This window comes from Penaeus monodon, chromosome 3, assembly GCF_015228065.2.
Source record: "Penaeus monodon isolate SGIC_2016 chromosome 3, NSTDA_Pmon_1, whole genome shotgun sequence".
Taxonomy (NCBI): Eukaryota; Metazoa; Arthropoda; class Malacostraca; order Decapoda; family Penaeidae; genus Penaeus; species Penaeus monodon.
This window is the reverse complement of record NC_051388.1, coordinates 5,330,058-5,345,410: the sequence shown is the minus strand read 5'-3', so window position 1 is coordinate 5,345,410 and position 15,353 is coordinate 5,330,058.

Genomic DNA, 15,353 nt, shown 5'->3' with positions numbered 1-15,353 from the left:
TTCCCAAAATTTTAAAAAACAAGAGGGGGGAAAAGTTAATATTTCCAAAAGGAAAGGAACACGAGTTTTTTCAAGGCCCCGCCTTCCTTTTTAACAAGGAGAAGCAAAGCCCGGCAGAAATCCAGGCAGAATAACGAGGCAGAACCAGATAATTCCAATATGATAATCCACGGCCGCAGTCCTCCCTCGGCGGAGGAGGAAGGAGACCCTCCTGCGCAAGTGTTTTCGCTATATAATAAATATAATATTAATATAATATATATATATATATAAAAATTTTTAATAATAATAATATATAATATATTTTATTTTATTAAATATATATTTTATTATAAAAATTATATTAATATTATTTATTAAAATATAAAATATTATATATATATATTTATTATATATATAAATTTTTATATAATATATATATATATAATAATATATTTTTTTTGGTTTTTTTTTTTTTGTTTTTTTGGGGGTGTGGGGTTTTTGGGGTGTGTTGTGTGTGTGTGTCTATTATAGGCCTACAACAGCGAGTGTCTGTACCATTATGACGAGTAATAAGGCCACAGAGGCCGAGGGTTTTATGTGGACAGTGTATAGTATAGTAGGGGGGGGGTAAAGGGGGAGAGCAGGGGTGAGTGAGAAATCAGAAAAGATTTTGGGAAATGCGGAAGATGCCGCTAATGGGAGATTTGTGTTCAAGCCGAATGCTTGCAGAGGAAGGGAGGAAGAGAGGGAGAGAGGCAGGGGATATGAGAAATAAAGAGAAAAAGAAGAAGAAAAAGGAGAAAATTAAGAACGTCCAGCAAAGACCAACAAAGGAAACTAGAAGTAGAGGTCCCCCCCCCCCCCCCCCCCCCCCCCCCAAAAGCCACTGGGGAGTCGGGGCCGATCGGGATCATGTCGGAGGATCAGCGGCGATAGAGTTCGGCGAAGGGACAGGCGGGGCAGCTGTCCCGCGAGATGCGTCACCTGAGCGGCTCCTGGACCTCCTCGCCCTGCCTTTCCTGCCCTCCTTCCTTTCCTTTCTTCAGCTCCTCCTCTCTTCCCGTTCGTCCTGACGGCGGTGCGCTCCGCCGCTCGCTCCTCGACGCTCCTCCGTCGCCTTTCGGGCTCATCTCTCTCATTTTTTCGTGTCCTCATCTCTCCCTTTCTTTATATCCTTCTCTCCCTTACTCCCCTCTCCCTCTGCCTCTCATTTTCTCCACCTTTCCTTCCTCCTCTCCCTCTGTTTCGCGCCTATTCCTGTCTGTTCTTCCCCTCTCCTCCCCTCCCCCTCTCCTCCCCCCCCCCCCCCCCCTCCCCCTTTCCCCCCTTTCTTGAGTTCGCGGGACCCACAGACAAGGGATTCGGTCGGTTCTATGTTGCTTTTTGTTCAGTCTCCTTTTCCCTTTAGCGCAGCCGCGGTGTGTCTGCGGTGCGGGAGCTTCCTGTGGCTTGGGGGGGTTGGGGGGCGCTTGTTGCTGCGGTCCCTGCATGCTACACACACACGTACACGCACACCGAAACACACACACAATCACCCCCACACCCCACACACAAACACACACTCCCACACACCAAACCACACACACACACCAAAACACACACACCAACACACACACCCCACACACACACACACACGTGCACGCACACACGCACACCCCCGAAACCGCACGGCCTCCCCAGACCAGACCCGAGCCCCTCCTGCAGCCGATCGCGGTGCCAGACACGCAGCATCCTCGGCGTGCACGCGAGGATTCCTCTCGGATCCGAGCTCGCGACTCGCCGGGGATGCCGAAGTGGCGGCGACTGACGTGGAAAGCCTAGTGATAGACTGATGTGATGTGACTTAGTGAGTGATGGGCCCCTCCTCTTCTCCTTTCTCTCTCTTTTCTCTCTCTCTGCTCTCTCTCTCTCTCTCTTTTTCTCTCTTTTTCTCTCCTTTTCCCTCTCCCTCTCTCTCTCTCTCTTCTCCCCTTTTCTTCTTCCTCTCTCTCTCCTTTTCTCTCTCTCCTTTTTCCCCTCTTTTTTCTCCTTCCCTCCCTCTTTTTCTCTCCGCCCTTTCCCATCTTTTTGTTCTTGTATCGCTTCCCCCTCTCTCCTTTATCAGTCTCGGGCCCCCGGGTGGCTTCGCCTTTCCGTCCCGCTCCTTTTTTCACCCATTTCGCCCCAATCCTTCAATCGCGGCCCAATCATGCTGAGGCAATTTATCTTCCTTCGTCCAAAGATGTAAAAGGCGGGAGGAAAAGGGGGGGGGGGGGGGGGGACTTTTTCGTTTTGGGGTTGATAATAATATATAAAATTTTATAAATATATTTATATATATTATATATAATTATAAAAATTTTTTTATATATATATAAATTTTAAATATTAATATATAAATATATATATATATAATATAATTTTTAAAAAATTTTTAAATTAAATTAAATTTAAAAGTTTTAAAATTATAAGCTTTTTGCCCTTTGGGGAAAATATTAAAAAATTTTTAAAATTTAAAAAAATATTTTTTAAAAAATTTTAAAAAAAATATAAAAAAAAAATTTGAAGATTTAAAAAAAATAAATTTTAAAAATATTTAAAAATAAATAAAATAAATTTAAAAAAATAAAAGGCCCCGGGGGAAAAAAAAAAAAAAAAAAAAAAAAAAAAAAATTTTAAAATAAATAAAAATATTAAAAATAAAAACCCACTTTAAAAAGGGGGAAAACCTAACAAATTTAAATAAGAATCAAATAAAAAATACTTAAGGGGGGTGAAACCGAATTTAAAGTAAAAAAAAAAAAAAAAAAAAAAAAAAAAAAAAAAAAAAAAAAAAAAAAAAAAAAAATAATATAATTATATATATATAAAAAAAAAAAAAAAACAAAAATAAAAAAAATTTTTAAAAAGAAAAAGAAAAAAAGTAAAAAAAAAATTTAAAAAATAAAAAAAAAAAAAAAAAAAAAAAAAAAAAAAAAGGGGGGTGAGAGAGAGGGGGAAGGGGGGGGGAAAAGAAAAAGGGGGGAGGAGAGAGAGGAGAGGGGGAGAGAGGGGGGTAGAGAGGGGAAAGGGGAGAGAGAGGGAGTGAGGGGAGAGAGAGGGAGTGAGGGGAAGAGAGGGAGGGAAGAGGGGAGAGAAAAAGGGAAGAGGGGAGAGAGAGAGGGAGGAGAGAGAGAGGAGGGGGAAAGGGAGAAGAGGGGAGAGAAGGAGAGGGAGAGGGGGGGAGAGAGAGGGAAAGAGAGGAGAGAGAGAAGAGAGAGGGGGGGAGGGGAGAAAAGAAAGAGAGAGAGAGGGAGGATGGGGGGGGGGGAAAGAAGGGGAGAGGGGGAGAGGAGAAAGAGGAGGGAGAGGAGGGAGAGGGAGGAGAGAGGGAGGAAGAGAGAGAGGGAGAGAGGGGGGAGAGGGAGGAGAGAAGGGAAAAAAAAGAGAGAAGAGGGAGAGAGAGAGAAGGGGAAAAAGGGAAAAATTTTCTTTTTTTGCGAATTCGTTGCCTGCAACCTCCGGCGGGCGGACGGGGAATTTGCAATCTCCCGAGTCCATATCATGAAGGAGAATGGAGCGAACACAGGGGCGGGAATGGAGGGGGGGAGGGGGGGAGAGGTAAAAGCAAGGCGGAGGGGAGAGGGGAGCAGGAGATGAGAGCCAGGGGAGAGGAAACAGAGAAAAGAAAACGAAAGGGAGAGAAGGAGCAAGATATGAGAAGAAGGGGAGGTGGAGGAAGAAAAGATGAAAGGAAAGAGGACGAAGAAGGAAGAAAGGGGAATGACGGGGGATCCCCGGGAGGGGGGGGCCCCCCAAAATCGCACCCTTTGTTTTGCAGAGAGAAGGAGCAGCAGTGAAAGGGAGGTTAACGAAGGGAGAGAAGTGAGGGAGGAGAGGAATGAAAGAGCGAAGTGATAAGATTAGCAAACGCTGGGAACATATCGAAGACAATAACTCTGATGAGATGTCAGTGTGCAGAACGAGGTTTATCTCAACACACAATATATATATACGTGTGTGTGTGTGTGTGTGTGTATGTGTCTATTCTTTTTGAAAGGTTATAGTAGATAAATATGTGATATGTAGGATATAAAGTTAATAAAAGTGCGAGCGCGGTCCCCCCGGGGCGGCGGAAGGGGAAAGGGTCCCCACGACCCCGCGCGGGAGACATGCTTTTCGTGTTTATTAATAGTTTTGGAGTTTCTGTCGAGGGCGTCCTGGTCCTTTCTGATTGTCCAGGGAGAGAGTTTGGAGGGAGAGAGAGAGAGAGAGAGAGAGAGAGGGAGAGAGAGGAGGGGGAGAGAGGGGGAGGGGGGAGGGGAGAGAGAGGGGAGGGGAGAGAGGAAAGCCCAAAAGGGGACGGAGGAGAGAGAGGGGGGGAGAGGAAAAACGAGAGAGAGAGAGAGAGAGAGAGAGAGAGAGAGGAAATCGTCCCATTCCGTTCTCCCGCTCCGCAGCCCCAAGCACTCGTCCCCACGGCAACCCGGCAAGCGAAAGCCCGAACCCACCACGACCCGCGAGCAGATGCGAAGGAGCCCAGCCTCACTCTCTCCCGCTGCCCACGCGGGCGAGGGCGAGGGAAAGTAAATTCCGGGTTCGGGCCGTGGGCGGAGGGGTTGGGGCATCGGGGGGGGGGGGGAGAGCGAGGTGGGGGGTAGGGAGGGGACCCCTTTTAAAGGGGGGGTAGGAGGCGGGGGGGGGGGGGGGGGGTTGAAAAGAACAAAGGCCTTGAGCGGGGGGGGGGGGGAGGAGGAGATGCCGTGGGGTTTTCGTCTTGAGGTTAATACAATGCTTTGCCGTTAGGTATTTAAATGGCAGAGAAAATATGGTCAGTAAATATCGGGTTTTATGCTTCAGTGCTTTTCTGGTCATTTTATTTTAGAAATACGTATTAGACTGAAGACCAGGTGTGTGTGTGTGTGGACAGTGGAATGATTATACATTAAGGTTATATATGAGTGTGTAGGTGCATCCACAAGGTTGGAGGAATTTTGCATAGTCCCTAGTTTTTTTGTGCGGTGTCCGTCCTTGGGTGTGTTTTATCTATGTATGAGGATAAATATATTCATGATACTGTAGGAGTGCAAATTTATTATTTATTCTTATATAATTGTCTTTAGGGTATAGGTTGTGAGCTAATTGAGGTTAAGTGTGTATGTGAATTTTTTATTTGATAACGTACCCCCTATGCATGCGCGCGTGTACAAGCATTTGTTTACATGAATCTTTCGGCGGAAAGGGGAGCGCGCAGAGACCATCGACGCCGGAGTTGTTTAAGAGGGGCCGAGGGCCAGCGCCTTTGATGCCGTCGCTGCAGAAGGGACGCGTTTGCACATCAAAGTAGGGAGGGTTCGTGGCCGGCCTCGTGCGTGGGTTCGCTCGCACCGAAGCCTCGCCGTTCACTCGGATGAGATGAATGAAGTAAGAGACGTCAGTAAGAGATGGATAAGATAAGGGGAGTCAGTAAAAGATGGATAGGATAAGCAATGTCGACAAGAGATGGTCAAGATAAGAAACGTTAATAATTAAGGAAGTCCAAGAAGAAAAAAAAAATGTCTGTAATTAGAAGGCAGATTTCCTTTTTCCGGGAAAGGAAAAAAAAAAAAAAAAAAAAATTGTTTTTTTTTTTTTTTTTAATTTTTTTAGCGTTTTTTTGCTTTTGGGGGATATGAAAAACCTTTGGGGGCAACTGGGTTTGGGTTTCCCCGTAAGGGGGAGAGGGAAAAACCAAAAAAAATTAAACAGAATTAGGAAGTGTCCAAAGAAAGGCCAAAGGGCCATGAAAAGGGGGGAAAAAAAAAAAAGACGCTGGGGCGGGGTTACCCTTTTCAAAAGATTAAAATTTTTTTTTTCCCTCCCTTTTGAAAAAAAAGGGGGAAATGAAAAAAAAAACCCCGGTTTTAGGGGTTTTACGGAAACAAATGAAAATTTGGAAGCCCGAGATGGGTTTAGGAGATAAAGAAAATGTTGGTTGAAAAAGGGGGGAAAGAAAGGGAAAGAAAGGGGGGAGAGGGGGAGATGGGGGGGGAGGGGGGGAGAAAGAGGGAAAAAGATTGGGGGAAAAGGGGGAGAGAGGGGGAGGAAACGGGGGGGAGAGGGAAAAAGGGGGAGAGGAAAAGAGAGAGAGGGGGGGAAACGAGGGGGGAGAGAAGGGGAGAGAAGGGGAGGGAGAGAGAGAGAGGTGAGAGAGAGAGAAAAAAAAAATAAAGGCGAACAACAGGAAAAGGAAAAGAGAGAGAAAACACCAGGGATCCCACGAGAAACACAAGAAAAAGAAAAAAGAAGGATAAGAATAAAGAGAAGAGAAGAGGCAGAGCAGCCGAGGGGGGCGGGTGTGGCGTCAGCGCCCGATGTTCCGCTTGCCGAGACTTTGGTACGATTTTATTGAGTGCGTTTAATCGGCTTGTTCGTAATTCGCGGTTCGCAGGGGGCGAATGGGGGGGACCCCCCCCCCCCCCCCCCTTTTTTTTTTTTTCCCCCCTTTTATTTTTTGGGGTTTTTCTCTTTGGGGGTTTTAGGTTTTTTTTTTTTAAACCTTTTTTTTTTTTTTTGGGTAGCCCGACCCCCTTTTTTCCCCCCCTTCCCCCCCCAAGGGGGAGGGGGAGCCGGGGGAGAGGGGAAAGTGCCTGAGAACGGGGGGGGAAAAAAGGGGGGAAACTTTAAAAAAAATTTTTGGGTGAAAAAAAAAAGGGGGTTTTTAAAGGGTGTTTTAAAGGAAAAAGAAGGGAAGGAGAGGAACTAAAAAAGGGAAGGAAAGAGAGGAAAAAAGGTGGGAAGAGAAGGAAAAAGGGAAAAGGAGAGAGAGAAGAAAAAGGAGAGAGAGAGAGGAAACGGAGAGAGAGAAGAGAGGAGAAGAGAGAGAGAGAAGAATAAATTAAGGAATGAAACCCTGTGTTAGATGAATAAACGTGCCCTTTTTTCTGTGCTTTTTTTCGTATTGTTCATAGGCACTTATCCTGTGCACCTTTTTTTTTTTTTACGTGTGTTCGTATATCCGTTCGTATATCTGTGTGTGTGTGTGTGTGTGTGTGTGTGTGTGTGTGTGTGTGGGGTGGGGGGTGTGTGTGTTTTTGTGTTTTGGTTGGGTTTGTACTTTTTGTTTAGAGTGCGGCGTCGGTTCGAGGATGGAGTCCTGTGGGCGAGGCAGCGACTCGTCGGCGGCGAGGAGCGGCGCCCACGGTCGTTGCGGTGATCGCTATGTGATGGTGACAGCGATAGTCATTTGTTGATGAGGATAATCATTATAACAATAATTGTAATGATAATAACCATGGCGGTGTTAAAAAATTGGTAATAGTAAAGATAAGATAGTAATGATGATAATAATACTGATAATAGTAATAATGGTAATTAGTATTGTTATTTGTTATTAAAATTATTATTTTATCAATATTATTATTTAATTTTTCTTATTTTTAGAGGTTTTTCATTTCTCTCTTCTCCCCCTTCTCTCTCCCCCCCCCCTTTTTCTCTCCCCTCTCCTCCTCTCTCTCTCCCCTCCCCTTCTTCTTCTCTTTCTCTCCCCCTCTCTTCTCCTTTTTCTCTCTTTCCGCCCATTTTCGGCCGCGCTAAAACCATTAGCAGAATTGGGGGCGCTGGGTTCCTGTACCTGTCCCGCGGGAGAAAGTTGGGCTAACACTTGCTTTTTGCTTTTCCTTCCTTTCTCTCTCCCTCTTCCCCCTTTTCCTCTTTTTTCTCTCTCTCTCCTCTCTCTCTCTCTCTCTCTCTTCTTTTCTCTCTCTCTCTCTCCTCTTCTTCTCTCTCCTTTTGCTCTCCCTTTCGCTTCCCTCCCCCCTCTCACTCCCCATCTTCACTCTCTCTCTTTCTCTCCCCCAGTCTGTCTGCCCCCCTAAAAAAAAAAAAGTAAGAGGAAAATGAAGAAAGAAAAAGAGGGGGGAGAAAGAGAGAGAAGGGGAAAGAGAGAGAAAGAAAAGGGATGAGAGAGAGAGAGAGAGAGAGAGAGAGAAGAGGAGAGATAGGGGGGGGGAAAAGGAGGAGAGGGGGAGAGAGAGAGAGAAAGAGAGAGGAAAGGGGAAGAGAAAAAAGAGGAAGAAAAAAACAAAAAAAAAAAAAAAACGACATCGAGATACGGAGAGAGAAAGTCCGACACGCCCGCCCCCTTTCTCACTCTCTCCCATATCCTATAGGTAACCCTAAGGATATTGGGGGGGGGGTGGTGGGGGGGTGCGGGGGGGGGGGGTAAGAAAAGTAGGGTAAGGTCAGCCCCCCCCCTTTTTTTTTACCCCCCCCCCCCCCCGCCTACAATCAAAAATCCATCGTTTAAAACCTAAAAACCCCGAGGGTCTCGTGAGGAACGACATTTTCTGAATTGACTGTCCAATCTGTTTTCGAAGATTTCTGTCATAACTCTATCAAAATTTTATGGACGAGAAGTTATATCTTTATTATATGTATTGTAGGAACGAAAAATTGTCTTTGTTATAAACATATTGTAAGAACGAAGACTCGTGTATCTATTCTACATGAATTTAAGAATAAGATATATCTGCGCAGCGAAAATATTTTAGCTGAAATCTGGAAGCGAGAGTTTCTGAACGTCGTTTTCGTAAATTGCGAAAAAGCGAAAAAATTTCGTGATTTACTTTTTTTTGTAACTTTATGTCACCGAGAGGTCGAGGGCGCCCGCGCCCTTTTGCAGTTCGGAGCTTAAAAGGGGTCGTGACGTCAGGGTAACGAGGGGGGGGGGGGAAAGGGAGAAAAAGGGAGGGGGAAAAAGAATAGGGAGAGGGGGAGGAGGGGATTGTAGGAAGGAAGAGGAAAAAAATACATAAGAATAATAGGAAGAATGCGAAAGAGAAGAAAAAGTTTAAAGAAGTAGAAGAAGAAGAAAAAGAAAAAAGAAACAGAAAGGGAAAAGTAGAAGTAAAAAAGAAGAGGGAAAGAAAATAATAGAAAGGAAAAGAAGTAAAGTAAGAATAAAGTAAAAGAAGAAGAAGAGGAAGAAACGGGAAAGGAAACCCCAAAGGGAAAAAAGGAACGAGCAGAAGCGCCGGGCCCCCCGCCTCCTCCAATCTCACTCGCCGGACCACGTAAAGTCTACGACCCCGGCTTACAATAAAGGCATTTACGACCTTAGTGCGCTTTAGGGCTTAATGCTACTGCCGCTGCTATTGCTATTGCCGTTCCTCCTCTTAAGTAAAAGGAGAAAGGCGGCGCCCCGGGAGGGAATGACTAAAAATAAGCCCCTCGGGAATGGTTTGTTCTCCAGGGATTTTTTCCTTTTGAACTCGGGCTCTGCGCTGTCTCGCTCGCTGGTGGCGTGGCTTCGCTCCCCCACGCACACGCCCACATGTAGGCATCCGTGTGCGTGTCGTGTACTGTATCCCTGTCGTATTTTTCCACCATAAAAAATACGAAGTGCTCAGTATGTATCATCTTCCTTCACCTCGCCCCGTGTCCCTTCGCCCATCCCGACCCCGACCCACGACCCGCTACATACCCCCCTCTCCTTTTTCCCTGCGAGGTAAACAAATCCACGTGTTCGGCAGTCGCGTCACGGAGTGTTTGTCAACGCTGTCCGATTCCGTTGTTTTGTTGAGTCGCGGCGATTCAGTCCCAGCGCGGAGGCCAGGGGCGTGAGGCGCGTGGGCGAGGCAGCGGCTTGTGGGCGCGCATGGCAGGTTACATGGATAGGGCGTTTACACACACACACACACAACACAACACACCACACCCACACACAACACCCACACCCACACCCCAAAAACACACACACAACCACATGTACGGAAACACACACGCCCACGCAGTTGTAAACAGCGGAAGAGAATCGAACTTCCCCTTGCTTTTGAAATAAGATTTGCCATTGTCTAATAATATCGAGTCAAGGTCGCGTATAGGACGAAATTAATTACCATTATTTTCCCGTTAATACGTTTCTTTTCTGTCCACAGGTATGGTGCTGGCGCCGTCGGTTGCCAGGTACTGTTTTTGCTTGGTTTTTACCTGTTTCCCTATGGACTCTTCCCTATTATCACATCTGGTTTGTTTGTTTGTCTACGTGCCTCTCTCTTTCCCCTCCTCTTTTCCCCTCCTTCTCTCTCTCTCTCCCCCCCTCCCCTTTTCTCCTCTTCCTCTCTCCCCTCTCCCCCTCTCTCTCTCTCCTCTCTCCCCTCTCTCTCTCTTCTCTCCTTTTTCTCTCTCTCTTCTCTTGCTCCCCTCTCTTCTCTCCCCTTTTTCTCTCCCTCTTCTCCCTCTTTTTGCTTCTCTCTCCCCCTCTCTCTCTCTCCTCTTCTCCCCCTCTCTCTCCTCTCTCCTCCTCTTCTCTCTCCCTTCTCCTCTCTCCTCCCTTTTTTCTCTTCTCTTCCCCTCTCTCTCTCTCTCTCCCCCTTCCTCATTTTCTTTCTTCTATTTTTCCTTTCCTTTCCTTCCTCCTCTTTTCATCCTTCCCTTCCCTTTCCCCGTTTTCCCCCCCCCTCCTTTTTGGGCTTTTTTTTAAAAACCCCCCTTTTTTTTTTCTTTTTGTGAAAAGGGGCCCCCTTTTTTTTCATTTCCTTTTTTGGGGGTTATTTTTTTTTTGTTATTTTAAATTTTTTTTTTTTTTTTTTTTTTTTTTTTTTTTTTTTTTTTTTTTTTTTTTTTTTTTTTTTCTAAATTTTTTTTGTTTTTATATTTATTTTTTTTTTATTTATATTCTTATTTTTTTTTATTTTTTTTATTTGTTTTTAGGGTTGGTTTAATTTTTTTGGGGTGTGTTTTGTTGAATGATGATGGAGAAAAGAGGGGGTGTTTTGGGGGTGGAAACGTATAGGAGAAATTTAAGAAAAATTTTCCCCCCGGAATATAACCCTTTTCCTTTAACCCCCCCCCCCCCCCCCAAATTACCCCCCCATTTAGGTTTTTAAAAAAACCTTTCAAAGCCCCCAAATTTTTTTTTAAAACCTTCTAAAATTTTTATTTTCGTGTGTGGTGCCCCGAATGAATAGAAAAGGGCTGCCCCTGGGGCGCCAAAAAGCGATTGGAAAAAGGGACGTTTTTGAGCGGTAGTTTGGGGGCCGTCCGCGGGATTGAGCGCACAATTAAAAGGTGGGCGCATTAAGAACAAATTTCTTCCCCCCAAAGGGGTGTTTTAACCCCTTTCCCATTTTTGTGCTTTAATCCCCGTTTTCCCCGGACGCCAGGGCCGGCCCCCCCGCGGCGAAGCGAAACTGTTCATGCTGGAAAGGAAAAAGGGGGGAAAAGATAAAGAGGAGGAAAAAAAAAAAAAAAAAAAATAGAAAGGGAAAAGGGAAAAAAAAAAGAGGGGGGAGGGGAGGAAAAAGAAAAGAAAAGAAAAGAAAGGGGAAAGGGTGGAGAGAGGAGAGTAAAACCCCAAAAAAAAATAGAAAAACCAAAAGGGGGGGAAAAAGGCACCCCCGATCGCCGCCTCCGCCGAACGGTATCCGAACCTCTCATCAGGTTCCCCCCCAAAAAGGGATTCCAAGGGCCGGATTTCCCCCGGACGTTTTGGGAATTTAGCTCTGCGCTTTGCCGGGCGGGGGAAAATTTTTTTGGCATTTTTAAATTAAGCGAGCGGCCCTTGTCCCCCGCCCTCAGGGAGGCTGCCCGGCCCCGTCGCTTGCAAGGAGGGGTCGGGAGGTGTGCGCGCGTGTGTCTGTGCGTGCGTGTGTATATGTGTTTGTGTGGTTTCAGAACGTGTTTTTATTCCACTGCGGCGTCTGAAATCCCTTTGCCCCCCCCCCCCCTAAAAAAAAATCCTTGACACTGCATGATTGATCTTCATTAAAGTTTATCGGATAACCGCCACGAGAGATTGGGGGGGGGGTGAGGGGGGGTAGAGCAAACTATTTACTTTTCCCGCATGGATTTTATACACACACGCACACCAACACACGCGCCCAACACACACACACACACACACAAAAACACCAACACCCACACACACACACACACACACCCCCCAAAAAACCCACACACACACACAAAAAAAAAAACCCCAAAAAAAAAAAAAAAAAAAAATTATATTAATTTTTTTTTTTTTTTTTTTTTTTTTTTTTTTTTTTTTTTTTTCTCTCCTTCTTCTTCTTTCTCTCTCTCTCTCTCCTCCTTTCTCTCTCTCTCTCTCTCTCTCTCCTCCTCTCTCTCCCCTCTCTCCCCTCTCTCCTCTCTCTCTCTTTTTTTTCTCTCTCTTTCTCTCTCTCTCTCTCTCTTTTCTTTTATTGGTAAGATAATGAAAGAACCGTGATATTTACGAAAGGAAAAGAAAGTTCATTGATCGGGTGAGAGGAAAAAAGAGGAAACGTGAGCGATAAAAGACCCAAAAAAGACGCCAGAAAAAGGTGAAAAAATCACGAAGAAGGGAAGAGGAAAGAGCGGAAATGATGATGAAGGAAGATTGAAGGAGGAAGACGAGGATATACAAGAGGAAATGACGGCGCTTCACGGCGGCCGGGAAGGCGGACCATCAGGGGTCGGGTCCTCGCCGCCCGCGCCTGCCAGCTGCGACGCGGATGCGCACGCACACGCACACACGCGCGCACACGCACACGCACACACGCGCGCACACGCACACGCACACACGCGCGCACACGCACACGCACACGCACACGCGCGCACACGCACACGCACACATACATACATATATATATTTATATATATATATATTTATATATATATATTTATATATATATATTTTATTTATTTTTTATTTTTTTCTTTCTTTCTTTCTTTAGAACAGCCATTCATTTCACTGCAGGACATAGGCCTCTCTCAATTCACTATTGAGAGGTTATTTGGCAGTGCCACCCTTGCCTGACTAGATGCCCTTTCCTAGTCAACCGCGGTTCGGCGCGCTAACACTTGTGCCACGGCGCGACTTCCCCCACGACACCTGCGTTTGACTTCTCGGGGCGATATATCGTTTTCTCGCCGTGAGATCGGGCTCGAGCCGGCAGTCGGAGCGCAGGCATTTTTGCGACCGCCGCGACGGGGATTTGAACTCGGGACCACGAGAGTCGGAGTCCACTGTTCTAACCACAGTACTATCGCGGCATGTCTATCTATCTATCTATCTATTTATTTATTTACTGTTAATCTATCCTGACATCTGTCGCGCCTCTGTCCGGCAGCGCCATTTCCATTCCCAAAGTCTTTGCGTCATCTCTGGGCCGAGTGCGAGGCGCTGACGGCCGGTCACGGAGAGATGGCCTCCAATGCCTTTCGTAGAACCGAAAGTGGGATCTGGGAGCTTCTTTCTCTCGATCAAAAGGTATGTAATCAAGATGCAATAATGGGGCGGTTCGGATGCGCTCTCCTCTCTCTCTCTCTCTCTCTCTCTCTCTCTCTCTCTCTCTCTCTCTCTCTCTCTCTCTCTCTCTCTCTCTCTCTCTCTCTCTCTCTCTCTCTCTTATTTTTTTCGTGTCTAATGTACTTACTCGAATCTCAAAATGAGGGAAGCACAACGCAGGCGATGAAGAAAAATATCGTTAACCGAGCTGTAAAATTGAGTCTTCGAAAAAGATAATGATAACAGATAAGGAAGAGAAAAAACTTTTATGTACACCTGCCTGTGAAGTGTCATTTATCTCTGAATTTGGATGCGTATTCCACGAATAGCGTTGAAATTCTCATGAAGTAGCTTATAAACAAGCTGGAATTGACATCCAATATTTTTTTCCTGGTTTTAAGAACTGGACCTTCCCGCTTCAGTTATTCATTGGCCGAGCGGAGTTAGCGCTCCCCCCCCCCTCCCCTTAGGAATTCAGGAATCGCAGTCTCGCTGACACTGACACCGAGCTGCCGTTGTACGATAAGCCTGACTCGGATCATTAAGGACCGTGGGACGAAAACAATGATTCTTTCCTCGCCAGAGACAATTCAAATGTTATTAAAGAGCCACAGTAATTAGTCCTCGCCGACGTGTGAAAAATGTGGCGGAAGGCGAGTATCGAAATTTCCTAATTCCCTCGTTCTCTCCCGTTGAGAAAAGTAATTACTGCACATCTGGTGGGAGCTGTTACAAAGCTGTTGTACAAAATAAGGAAAAGTGTTGTACAGGAGACTAAATCATTCACGGCGTAATGTTTTTTGTTCCGCGCGATGGAACAGCAGCCTGTGATAACAGGTGTTGAATACAGAAGATTGGAAATAATTTAATTTGCTTCTTTACATATATTTTTTTCGTTGTTTTTTCGCAAGAGCACAAAAGCCGCAGTCCGACATGCTAGCTTTTGTTGGCGCGAAATTGTGAATTCACGAGTATTTCGGACAGAAAAGTTTCCTCCTTATGTATTTTGTTTTTATTGCCTTTGGACCTGCCGGTGGATGAATAGAACTTAAAGGTTATTGCTTTTCAGGTCCTTTTGAATGTGAAGAGGGCAGTTTTTCGCATTTTGAAATAAAATGGCTATAGATGCGCATACACTCATATCCTCAATAAACTAGACACACACACACACACACACACACACACACACACACACACACACACACACACACACACACACACACACACACACACACACACACACACACACACACACACACACACCACACACACACACACACACACACACAAACCGCTTTTCCTCCATCACGAAAACCCGTACTTCAAAAGAGACAAATGAACTTAATAGAAAACTGCTCCCATATCTTCTTGAAAGTTGATTGTGCTTTTCATGCCAGAGCAATCAGAGAAGGCGAAAGCTATGGTTCCCTGATCTATAAATCGCGTTTGTTTCGTTTCGCGCGAAATGAGGGCCTCTTGGAGGGCGACGGGGGAGGGGGGGGGGAGAAGATGGGGAAGTGGGTAGGGGAGAAGGGAGGATCAAGAGATACAGGAGAAGAATTAAAAGAAGGAGAGGAGAGGAGGAGGAAGAGAAAAAGGGAAGAGGAAAGGAAGGAACAAAATGTAGTAAATCAAGAAAAAGATCAAAAGATGAAAAAATAAGAGAGAGAAAACAGAAGAACGAGAAGCGAGTCCGAGGGCTGCGCTCGCGAGATGGACGAGGGGGGGGCGACCCCCGCCGAGGCTGACCTTGGGGGTGGGAGCGGAGGAGAAGGAGAAAGGAAGGCAAAGTAGAGTAAAGGAAAGAAAAAGAAGGAAAGGGAAGGGAATGTGATGAAATGAAGGGAATGGAAGGAAAGGTAATGAAACCGAAATGAAATATAAACGAAACTATCTTTAATAATTAGCTTAGATAACACCTGAAAGACCAACTTTTATTTTTAGCCCAAAAGTCGAGGCTGTGCAACGATTTCGCATTTATAAGTCTGAAGCAAATTCTCGATTAACGTTTCAGGAGGAGACGGCAAAAGGTAACCTGGATTTACGTAGAGGCTCAGGCTTGGAGATTAAAAGCCAGACCAGTGTAAATGCAAGAAGAGAAGGACGGGAAGCGTATTAGAGAGAGAGAAGACTGAGAAACACGAATCGCTTTATGATATTTATA